This window comes from Erythrolamprus reginae, chromosome 4 (genome assembly GCF_031021105.1).
Source record: "Erythrolamprus reginae isolate rEryReg1 chromosome 4, rEryReg1.hap1, whole genome shotgun sequence".
Lineage (NCBI taxonomy): Eukaryota > Metazoa > Chordata > Lepidosauria > Squamata > Dipsadidae > Erythrolamprus > Erythrolamprus reginae.
This window is the reverse complement of record NC_091953.1, coordinates 23156504-23169328: the sequence shown is the minus strand read 5'-3', so window position 1 is coordinate 23169328 and position 12825 is coordinate 23156504.

Sequence of the window (12825 nt, the reverse complement as noted above, 5' to 3'; positions counted from 1 at the left end):
AGGTCCCGCAGAGTTGGCCTTCTCCGGGTCCCATCGACTAAACAATGTCGTCTGGCGGGCCCCATGGGAAGAGCCTTCTCTGTGGCGGCCCCGGTCCTCTGGAATCAACTCCCCCCAGAGATTAGAACTGCCCCCACCCTCCTTGCCTTTCGTAAATTACTAAAGACCCACCTATGTCACCAGGCATGAGGGAACTGAGATACCCCCCAGGCTTATTCAGTTTATCCATGGTATGATTATGTTGTATGGTTCCAATGTTGGTTTTAGAATGTTTTTAATATTAGATTTGCTACACTGTCACTATTTTGTCACTACACTACACTACACTGTGCTACACTGTCACTATTTTGCCCCAAGTCTGCGGAGAGGGGTGGCATACAAGTCTAATAAATTAAATTATATTAAATTAAGATGAAAACCTGGTAGGCAGATTATTTTTTCCCTATTTTCCTCCACCAAAACTAAGATGCCTCTTATACTTGGAAAAAATACACTAATTTTTCATTATTTGGAAATTAATTTTCTTGTTGTTTTAGAATTTTTGTACATTTTTTAAATACATGGTCTGCCTTCCATTCAGGAGTACAGTGTTCCCTCAATTTTCGCTGGGGATGCGTTCCGAGACCACCTGCGAAAGTTGAATTTCCGCGAAGTAGAGGTGCGGAAGTAAATACACTATTTTTGGCTATGAACAGCCTTCCCTTAACACTTAAGCCTTCCCTTAACACTTTAAACCCTTAAATTACAATTTCCCATTCCGTTAGCAACCATTTCGATTATTACTCACCATCATAGTTCCCTCTAAGCTGAGCAGGTGAGCAATCGCTCACTTAAAAATCATCATCAACTCAGAGTTTTCCAAACCTGCCCAGAAGCCGAGAGGGAAATTTTATTATTATTTCTGTGTCGCTCAGACACTATACTTTTCCGCCCACCCCAAAAAAAATTTAGAGAGAACACTGCTCACCATGTTTATTTATTAAAGTTTATTAAAAAAATTATTTATTAAAAGTCGTATGAAAGTTTGGCGATGACATATGATGTCATCGGGCGGGGAAAAATGTGGTATAAGGGGAAAAAACCACCAAGTATTTTTTAATTAATATTTTTGAAAAACCGTGGTATAGACTTTTTGCGAAGTTTGAACCCGCGAAAATCGAGGGAACACTGTACACAAAGCAGCATACACAGCAACCCTGCCTCTATTTATTTATTGGATTTTTATCTGGTGGGATAAAAATCCAATAAATAAATAAACAATCAGGAACGCCTGGAGGAATGTTGTGTATGAGGTCGCAATGGGTCAGACACGACTTCAGAACTAACAACAAGAACAAGGCCCAAATATTTACTGCTCCGAAATGAGGGCCACATTTATAATTCTGATCCCATGTGCTTATATCAGGTTTTTTGCCCCTTCAAGCTGGACATTGTGCTTCTCTTCTGTACCAAATCCAGGTAACATACTGAAATTTCCAACACAAAGAGTGAGAGTCAACAGACTGAATGTAAACAAATTGATTAAAAATTTAATTATTTTTCTTATTTTTAAAAAATAATTTTTATTGAATTTTTTTTAAATGTAAGACAGACAGAAGTAACAACATTTAACATATATAGGAGCTACCAGTGCTCCTCTTATTATAGAAGTCTTCCTAATACAAAAATAAAAAACTAATTCTATTTTAGATCAATACAGAAAAGTATACTTATTGATGAAATATCTGTTTGTATACAATACTAATATGCAAAGAAAAATAAACCTAAAATTTCAAACATTTTGTATTAATTATATAATTATGATTAAATAGTTAAACTCAGTTAATAAAAATAGTGTTATTCACTGAATTTCACTGTAAGTTGTATTCAAAAATATATATTTTACTGTTTCATACTTTATTTTATTCTCTTCAATAATCTTTTTTTCTCAAATTTTATAAAATTCAGATTCCACTTTATTATTTAACCTTCTCGTCATCATATCCAATTCTGCACATTCCATAATTTTCCTAAAATTAGTTTTTTTTAAAAAATCACACCTGCAATGAGGTGTGACCTTTCGGCTATTCATGTTTTGTGTTTCAGCTTCCCGTCCAATCTACCGGAGGTAATCAAATCAGTAACTTGATGAGAGGAACCAAATAAATAAATAAATAGAAGCAGAAGAGGCAGTTGATTGCGAAGACATAACACAGGCTATAATACGTGAATGCCTGGGCGCAACAAATTGCAAGTCTGAACATACTCACTTGAACGACACCACCACCCCCTTTTATAATACCAGAAATAATGTGCCATTCAGTTTAAATGACTGGATAATGTCTTAACAAAGGAAGAAAAGATATACAGCAAAAAGAGGGACAGGCCTCTGCTAATTAATCAGTGAAAATCAAAAGGGAAACCTGGGCCTTGTAGCAGCTAAATATTTGGGGTTTACCTGAGCTTCAGGAAGTGATTCAAGTCAGCTGAAAAGATTAAGCATCCTTTCTGTGAGGCTGATGAATTGACAGGTTGGCAGTGTTTCCAAGATCAGGTTAGCAGCAGGACAATGGTGCCTTATTGAGTAGGAAGTTTCAGAAATTAAGGAGCACCATTTAAAAAGTTGCCCCGGTCTGTCACAAAAGAGGATACTATTAATGTTTTGTTCTTTAAGCTAACAAATGCACCTGCAGCATTCCAGAGAAGAATATCTCTAGAAGGCTTGTCATAAGACTTCAGGCAGGAGATGAAGGGACATGTTGAGGGTTGGAAGCTGTTTGTGTAGAGTTTGTTTTGGAAAAAAAGGGGCAACTTTTGGGGTAAAAATATATATAATGACATGAAAAGTGAAAGAGGTTGAACTTGTCTTTATGTGGTAAATCTTCAGTTAGTGACTGTCATTAGAAGGACGAGAGCAACATTTTTCTAACTTTTATTAACTTTTGTGTTGTGAGCCGCCCCGAGTCTACGGAGAGGGGCGGCATACAAATCAAATAAATAAATAAATGAATGAATGAATGAATGAATGAATGAGTGAGTGAATGAATGAATTAATTAATTAATAAATAAATTAGCAAAGCTGCTCAGATCCTAGAAAAACAGAAATAGAAGGGCTTTGACCAAAAAAAAAAGATTAAACATGTATCAGTTCGATGTTGTCCTTATCATCCTATTCAAGCAAGTGTTTGAGGTGAGTACATTTTTAATATAAAGCTACATTAAAAATCATACATATTTACAAGGAGCATGGTGACACACATGATTAGATCATTGAGTTGACAATCAGCAAGCCTCCATCTGAGACCCAAGTTCTGCTATTGGATGGGCTGAGCTCCCATCATTCATTCCAGCTCCATCCCACCTGTCAGTTCAAAAGTGCAAATCAAGTAGATAAACAGGTATCCACATTAATGGGTACATGAAAGGACCTCTCAATTGGGCGTGGCACGGGCAATGGTGATGTAAGCAGCTAATCCTTTCAATTCAGACGTGCCTTGTTGTATCTAAATTCATTACACACATACACACACACCAACCAATACATCTGGATTGGATAGTTTGATGCATTTTGACCCCTACACAATCCAGACTCATTGATTTTTGTGTGTGTGTGTGTGTGTGTGTGTGTGTGTGTGTGTAAGATGTTTATAGCTTTAGTATAGCTGAATTTTATAGCCCTTGATGTTACTTCAGTAACTCCTGGGAATGCTAAAGATCAAAGTTGACTGGAAATAATAATAATAATAATAATAATAATAATAATAATAATAATAATAATAATAATAATAATACTTTGGGACTTTCAAATTTAAACTAACAAGGTTAAATTACACAATATGCCAGACCTCATGAAGCCATTATCCTCCTGAAGCAGGATACATATTGGAAGAACCACTAAAGCAGGGGTCAATTTCAAAGTCAATTTCATTGAGGGACACATCAGGGTTGTGTTTGATCTTGAGGCCGGAGTGGGCGTGGCCAATCCAATGTCACCTGTGTCAGGAACATCTGTGGTGGCCAAATGCTAAGGCAAAACTGCCCTCAGACCCTCCCTTCCTCTCATTATAATTTCCTTCCTTTTATTCTTTTTTCTCCTTTCTTCTTCCTTCCCCTCTTTCCTCCTTTTTCCTTCCTTGCTCTCTTTCCATCTTCGTTTTTTGTCTTTCCTCGTTCCCTTTCTCCTTTCCTGTCCGTACTTGGATGCTCAAATGCAAAAGGGGAAACATTTCTCCTTTTCTTTTGTTTTCTTTGTTTATTTATTTAATTTATTTATTTGTTTATTTTGTCCAATACATAATACACATTGAAGAGAATAGATATGTAATAATATAAATAAAGAAAAGAATAGAAGAAAAGATATAAAAATATAGGTGAACATATATGAAAGGAAGAAAAGATAAATGAGATAAGGAGAGACAATTGGACAGGGGACGGAAGGCACACCGGTGCACTTATGCATGCCCCTTACTGACCTCTAAGGAACCTGGAGAGGTCAATCGTGGATAGTCTAAGGGAAAAATGTTGGGGGTTAGGGGTTGACACTACTGAGTCAGGTAATGAGTTCCACGCTTCGACGACTCGGTTGCTGAAGTCATATTTTTTACAGTCAAGTTTGGAGCGGTTAATATTAAGTTTGAATCTGTTGCGTGCTCTTGTGTTGTTGCGGTTGAAGCTGAAGTAGTCATTGACAGGTAAAGTTTGCAGTAAATGTCTTTGCAGAAATCTCTATGCCCCCCCCTCCATTCCCACCACTTCCAGCCAATGAATCTGAACTGGAACTATGTAGGAACTGCATAAGCGAACTGCAGTCTGAATGTCTATTTGCATTTATCGATACATTTGTAAGAACAAAATCTGCTGATTTGACTTGTATTGATTTAAAACCAAAACCAAAAAAACACAGGAGCAGTACAAATCAAATTCTAGAAGTTGGAAAAGGAAGCAAAGAGCTTACTCATTGCTTTTTCTTCCCCCTCATTTCCATTCTCCTCCAGACTCTGTTGAGCTAAGTTTAAACAATTTCTTCCAAAGTAAAATCAGGTTTCCCAGTGTCTTAGCCCTCACCTTATATTGAACTACAGTGGTACCTCTACTTATGAACGTAATTTGTTCCGTGACCAGGTTCTTAAGTAGAAAAGTTCGTAAGAAGAAGCAATTTTTCCCATAGGAATCAATGTAAAGGCAAGTAATGTGTGTGATTGTGGAAACCACAGGAAGGGTGGAGGCCCTGTTTCCTCCCAGGAGATTCCTAGAGAGGTCCCACGGAGGCTTCTCCCTGCCTTTTCCGGCCTTGTTTCCTCCCAGGAGATTCCTAGAGAGGTCCCACAGAGGCTTCTCCCTGCCTTTTCCGGCCTTGTTTCCTCCCAGGAGATTCCTAGAGAGGTCCCACGGAGGCTTCTCCCTGCCTTTTCTGGCCTTGTTTCCTCCCAGGAGATTCCTAGAGAGGTCTCACGGAGGCTTCTCCCTACCTTTTCCGGCCTTGTTTCCTCCCAGGAGATTCCTAGAGAGGCCCCACGGAGGCTTCTCCCTGCCTTTTCCGGCCTTGTTTCCTCCCAGGAGATTCCTAGAGAGGCCCCATGGAGGCTTCTCCCTGCCTTTTCTGGTTACAGTTTTGGAGGCTCGGGTTTGTAAGTGGTTCTTGAGAAGAAGCAAAAAAATCTTGAACACCTGGTTCTTATCTAGAAAAGTTCGTAAGTAAAGGCATTCTTAGGTAGAGGTACCACTGTATATAGAAAAAGGTAAAAGAGTCTCTGTGGATTTTACTCCGCCAGCCATATCGGTCCCTAAGTCAGCATGATGTCATGGAGTGCAACTACCTTCCCATCAAAGTGGTACCTATTTATTTATTTGCATTTGCATGCTTTTGAACTGCTAGCTTGGCAGAAGCTGGGATGTGGATGGGAGCTCACCCATCACCTGGCACTCAGGTCTCAGGCCACCCTAGGCCACCCCTGCTCCAAGGTCTCAAGAGCTTTAAAGGACAAGGCCAACAAAATTGTGTTTGACAAGTACTCCCTTCCTTATTCTCACCCTTTTAAATTTGGATTCTTTATTTTCTTTTCTTCTGCTGCTTCTTTTACTGCCTTGTGATTTTATATTACTTATTTTAATTGCATGTGTTATTATTTTACTGTATGCTTATTTTAGTATCTCCATTGCAGAGTTGCGGTACTGAAGTATCACATATAAATAAGGGTGGGAAGAGGGGGGAAAGGGTTTAGCAATAATTTAAAGCCATATCTAAAAAAGAAAATACTATAGTTAGAAAAAAAAAATTGACCAGATACTTATGATTAGTTGAGTTATAATTGCAATAAGGAACTTGACAGGCATGTAACTTCATTTTATTAATACCAATAACTGTTTAAACAAAGTTAATCCTCAAGGATTCAATTTACAACCCTAATTCCTTTGGGCTAAACTTGTATTGAGAAGCCAGCATTAGCCATAAACATATGAAGTAATTTTGGACAACAAGTTATTTCATATATATTCTGTGGATAATAATAATTAATTTCATCACATTGCTACGGTGCCATCTGGAAACAATAGTTTATACTACATTGATGATGTAAATGCTGATCCAGAAAACCTTATGAGATATTAAATTTGTTTTAAAACTCTTTGTTGTCTAATACAATCATCCCCATCTGAAGCTCTCCACAGACATTTTCATCCAAAAGGGTGGCATACAAGTCTAATAAATAATAATAATGATTATTAATAATTAATAAATAATTAATAAATAATTAATAATATAAATATAAATATAAATATAAATATAAATATAAATATAAATATAAATATAAATATAAATATAAATATAAATATAAATATAAATATAAATATAAATATAAATATAAATATAAATATAAATATAAATATAAATATAAATATAAATATAAATATAAATATAAATATAAATATAAATATAAATATAAATATAAATATATAATAATATTAATATTGATGATGATTTATTTATTTATTTATTCATTCATTCATTCATTCATTCATTCATTCATTCATTTATTTATTTATTGGATTTGTATGCCGCCCCTCTCCGTATGATGATGCTGATGTTGTCATCTGGCGGGACCCAGGGGAAGAGCCTTCTCTGTGGCGGCCCCGACCCTCTGGAATCAACTCCCCCCAGAGATTAGGATTGCCCCCACCCTTTCGCAAACTCCTTAAAACCCACCTCTGCCGTCAGGTATGGGGAAATTGATTCCCCTGGGCCGTTTCTGCTTTATGTATGGTTTGTATGAGATGTATGATTGTTTTTTATATTAAGGGTTTTAAATTGTTTTAACCATTGGATTTGTACTGTTTTGTTGTTGTGAGCCGCTCCGAGTCTCCTGAGAGGAGCGGCATACAAATCTAATTAATAATAGTAATAGTAATAGTAATAGTAATAGTAATAGTAATAGTAATAGTAATAGTAATAGTAATAGTAATAGCAATAGCAATAGCAATAGTAATAGCAATAGTAATAGTAATAGTATTATCATCGTTATTATCATTATCATTATTATTATTATCATTTAGCCACCCATGTACTAAATGTACTTTTGGGGGGGGGATTTCCCCCCCTTTCTTCTGTCAGTCTCTCTCTCTCTCCCTTTCTTTTTTTTCCTCTTGGTCTTTTGCATCATCTTCCAAAGTTTACCTCAGTAACTCCGTCAGACTTGCCAAAGTAGTGATCTTTTTTCCACATATTCAAGTGTTCATAAAATGTTGACTTGTCTTATCAATGTTACTTCATCCCATTTTCGGTAAAATGATTTTTATCCACTTTTTTTGTGAGAGCCTTCTGAATTATGTGCAATGGAAGAGAGCATGCCATGGACACAGTCCAGCTTGGTGAATAAACAGAGTTTTCCGTCTGTTTCTTCTGCAGCCGTCCTTTGTGCCAAGCTATGAACCAAACTTGTTAGAACTCTGACTTTTTTTTTAAAAAAAAAAAGTGCTCATGGAGTTGAATTAGCGGGTGAGCAGTAGAAATAAAAACAGGTGGAAATAGACAGGTGCAAAATAAACCAAACATTTCACTCTGACACTCACTTTCACTAGCTTTATTTCTTTCACTTTCTCAACCTACATGAGATAGAAAGATTTTTTTTAATCCAGATAACTTTTCTTCTTTCAGTACTTTCATTCTGTACTGTTAATTTCACATAATAATAATAATAATAATAATAATAATAATAATAATAATAATAATAATGGCTTACAAGTGGAACACTCAAAAAGGAGACAGAAGGACTAATATTGGTGGCACAAGAACAGGCCATTAGAACAAATGCTGTCAAAGCCAGAATTGAAAAATCAACAGACGATCCAAAGTGCAGACTCTGTAAAGAAACAGATGAAACAATCGATCACATACTCAGCTGCTGCAAAAAGATCGCACAGACGGACTACAAGCATAGACATGATGCTGTGGCACAGATGATCCACTGGAACTTGTGCCGGAACTACCATTTATCAGTGGCAAAGAACTGGTGGGATCATAAGCCCGAAAAAGTGGTCGAAAATGAGCAAGCAAAACTACTGTGGGACTTCCGACTTCAGACTGACCGAATTCTGAAGCATAACACACCAGACATTGTGATTGTGGAGAAAAAGAAAGTATGGATCATCAACATCGCAATCCCAGGAGACAGCAGAATTGAGGAGAAGCAGCTAGAGAAATTAGTGAAATACGAAGATCTAAAAATCGAGCTGCAACGACTCTGGCATAAGCCAGTGAAAGTGGTCCCAGTGGTCCTTGGCACGCTGGGCGCAGTACCAAAGGATCTCAGCGGATATTTGAAAACCATTGGAATTGCCAAAATCTCCATCTGTCAATTGCAAAAAGCCGCTTTACTGGGATCGGCAAACATAATTCGTCGCTACATCACGCAGTCCTAGGTGCTTGGGAAGCGCCCGACTGGTGATGAAATACGAAATCCAGCATAGTGATCTCGTTTGCTGTGTTATACTGACATAATAATAATAGTAATAATAATATTAATAATAATAATAATAATAATAATAATAATAATAATAACAACAACAAAAATAAAAATAATTTATTAGATTTGTATGTCACCCCTCTCCGAGGACTGATGTTAATGGCAGCGTGGTTTTTAGTGAATTAAAATTAAAATTTCATAGGGAAATTATATCCCTATGAAAAAAAACCCCATATTACTAAGTTTATTATTAAGAGCATGCTAATGTATAAGGATGGTAAAAAAGGATAGTGATGATGATGAATTAAAAAAAATTAAATGGAGGAAAAAAAACTGTTAAATTTGGGGATTATTTGAATTCAAGCTGCAAATTTTAATACAAGTAGTCCTTAATTTAGTTCATTTAGTGACCTTTCAAAGTTACAACAGCCTATAACTATACACTATAAAAAGTGACTTGTAACCATTTTTCACACCTATAACCATTGCAGCCTCCTCATGGCCATATGATCAGAATTTGGATGCTTATTAGCTGGTTCATATTTATCACATTTGCAGCGTCTGTGGGGTTTATGTGATCAGTTTTTGGGACAAGATACACTTAACAACCGTGAATCTTAACAACTGCACTGATTTCATTAACAACTGTGGCAAGAGAAGTCATCCAACAAATGTCTCAATTAGCAACACAAATTTTGGGCTTAATTGTGGTCTACCTGTAGCATCATCATTATTTGAAGGCAATAACTCGGACTTCAGCACACGTCTTTCCCAGCTAGGAAACCTGAGATACCTGGGCATTTTCCCTCCTGATTTTTAAATGCAATAAAACAATTTAGAACATGCAAAAATATATTAAAAGCAATAAAAATGTTCGTCTGGAAGTGCCAGATTAAATCTGGCACCAGTGCTAGACAGAGCACTTGCTATTAAATTCTGCTTTCACTCAATGGCTGCACATTCTGTTCTGGGGAATTTGTTTTCATTGGAATTTATTGGTGAAGGATCCTTCAGGATTCTCTGCGTTCTACATTTTTAAGCAAATTAACTTGGTTCTCATTTTCCAGAATGATATCCCAGTCAGGCCAGGTCCAATTTTTATTTTCCAAAAGTTCTCTTTCCAAATGTCAAAACACTTTTTTAGAAACATCACATGAAGTATTAGAATACAATATCTATAGTATCTATTGGATGAAAAATATATCAATAAGAATACTTGTTATGTGTGTGCTTATTTAAATGGATGGAGAGGCAGAAAAGGGTGAACATGTATTTAAACATCTGTGAATCTGGGCTGGTCCAAGATTAAGCTAAGATGTCCAAGTTCATAATGGTGAAATGTAAAAAGGTTCCCCTAAATCCAGAAAAATTGCATATTTTAGTTCCTTGGCCATCTTTTCATACTCATTTATGGTTATCATCCTTTCTATCATACCATTGAAAGCTGGCTCAGTGAATTTATTTTGTATTGTAATAATCTGCAATAAAAATCTGGGAGCAGATAAATGATTTTCATTCCAACAATAACATTATTGGGTCATTTTATTCATGTTATATAAGCACTAGAAATCTTCCAATTACTTTTAAAAGTCTAGGGAATTTGATCTGAAAATTGCTCTTAAATGCGCAGCACTTTTTGTTATAGCAGTACATTGAAGTACTGGGATTTGCCCACCGAAGATTATTATTCTGAAAGGTATAATAGACAAACTTGAGATATTAGATCAATAGGTTACTGGATTAATAGCAATTTGAATCTTGATTCTTTTCCATTTCTGACTTGGGATGAATTTACTTAAAAGTATAGCCTTCCTTGGAATGTATTATTTCACAATGTCTCACTAATGGAAATTAGTTCCTCATCCTTGCTTTCTGTACTGCTATGTTAATGAGTTAAAATTCAGACCTCATAATATTTGGGTTTCAAGAATTTGATAATAATAAATTAGATCTGAATCTCTTCCATGGGATAAAATGTCATTCAATAACTTTGTTGGAAGCTCATATCAAGAATTTAAGAATGTGCATGTTTAGTTTCATTGAGCCTGGATCATTGTCCATATTCCTAATAGTTTCAGTGGACACTGAACACTAGTTTTATTATTTTATTTATTTATTTAACTTAGCCTGTCCTAGTTTCTAGCCTGGTGCCTTACCCATTGGACCAAACTGGTTCCTTCAATTTAGGAACTACCATGTCCCTGTAATTTGGCTTCAACCTTTCACTTTTACTATGAAATTGGAAATAGAAAACTGGGGTAAAATCATATATATATTTCCGATAGAATGGCATTTCAGATAAATTGAACAATTAATGTTATGAAAATTCTAATATCCAGATAAATGTATAAAGTGGTCACTATCCACGACTGGACAATGCTCAGCTTTCCATATGTTGCTAGACTATGATTCTCATCTTTATCACTAGCTATGCCTATCTAGGACTGAAATCCATCTACTCTACCACTGGTTAGAAAATAGGAAAAATCCTTGTTAAGTACACTACGAACATGTAAATAATAATAATAAAAAATTATACCTAATGAAATCAAACAGAGCAAATAAGATAAAGGTATGAACTTCTAAATTAGACGAACATCGGACTTCTATGTTACTTATATATCTTGCTTCTATTTTTTTTAATATGTTATTTAAAAGAGACAAATTGAATTTTGATAATAACTATAACTGGCTAAAGAAAATCTACATAATTTCGGAAGAATTTACAGACTGATCCTGTACTCGCTTATATTTTAAAATGTATTTTTTATGTACTGTTTTTTCTTTCCCCCCTTTTTTTATATATACGCTTTCTTTTCTTTTTCTTTTTTTTTCTTTCTGTGTATTATATTTATATATTTGTAAATAAAAAAATATTTTTTTTAAAAAAAATGGAAATCCATGCATTATTTCATTTACTAAATAACCGAATAGAAGCAGAATGTAGAGAGAAAGAGACCGAAGATTTGTTTATTTTTTTTTGCTAAAGGGAATCTGCCAGTCTATATCTTTTAGAGGGTATCTGTTAATGGCTCAATGTTAGAAAATAATATCTTCAGAGCAGGCATTTCATTCGCCATAAAGGAAGTTCACATTAAACCCACCAAATTGTGAACAGCATAGGCCAGTGATGGCAAACCTTTTTGTTCTCGAGTGCCGGAAGAGTGTGCGTGTGCGCTATTGTACATGTGTGAGTGCCCATACCCATACTTCAATGCCTGGGGAAGGTGAAAACAGCTTCTCCTGTCCCCTCATTGGCCCTCTGGAGGCTGGAAATGGCCTGTTTCCCAACTTCTGGTGGGCCCAATAGGCTTATGTTTTGCCCTCCCCAGGCTCCAAAGGCTTCCCTGGAGCTGGGGGTGGGTAAAAACGGACCAGAATATCTCCAGGACCGCCTTCTGCCACATGAATCCCAGCGACCAGTTAGGTCCCACAGAGTTGGCCTTCTCCGGGTCCCGTTGACAAAACAATGTCGATTGGCGGGACCCAGGGGAAAAGCCTTCCCTGTGGCGGCCATGGCCCCCTGGAACCCGCTCCCCCCAGAGATCAGAATTGCCCCCACCCTCCTTGCCTTTTGTAAGCTCCTTAAAACCCACCTCTGTCGTCAGGCATGGGGGAACTAAGGGGCGAGCATAAGTGCACTAGTGTGCCTTCCGTCCCCTGTCCAATTGTCTCTCCTATATTTTATATCTCTTTTCTCCCATTCATATATCCTTCCTCTACTCTTCATTGATGTATTCTATTCTCATATCTCTTCTTCTGTCCCTTCCCTGATATTTACTACTACACGTTTTTATTCTCCTTAACTTTCAATTTGTACTGGACAAAATAAATAAATAAATAAATGAATGAATGAATGAATGAATGAATGAATAAATAAATAAATAAA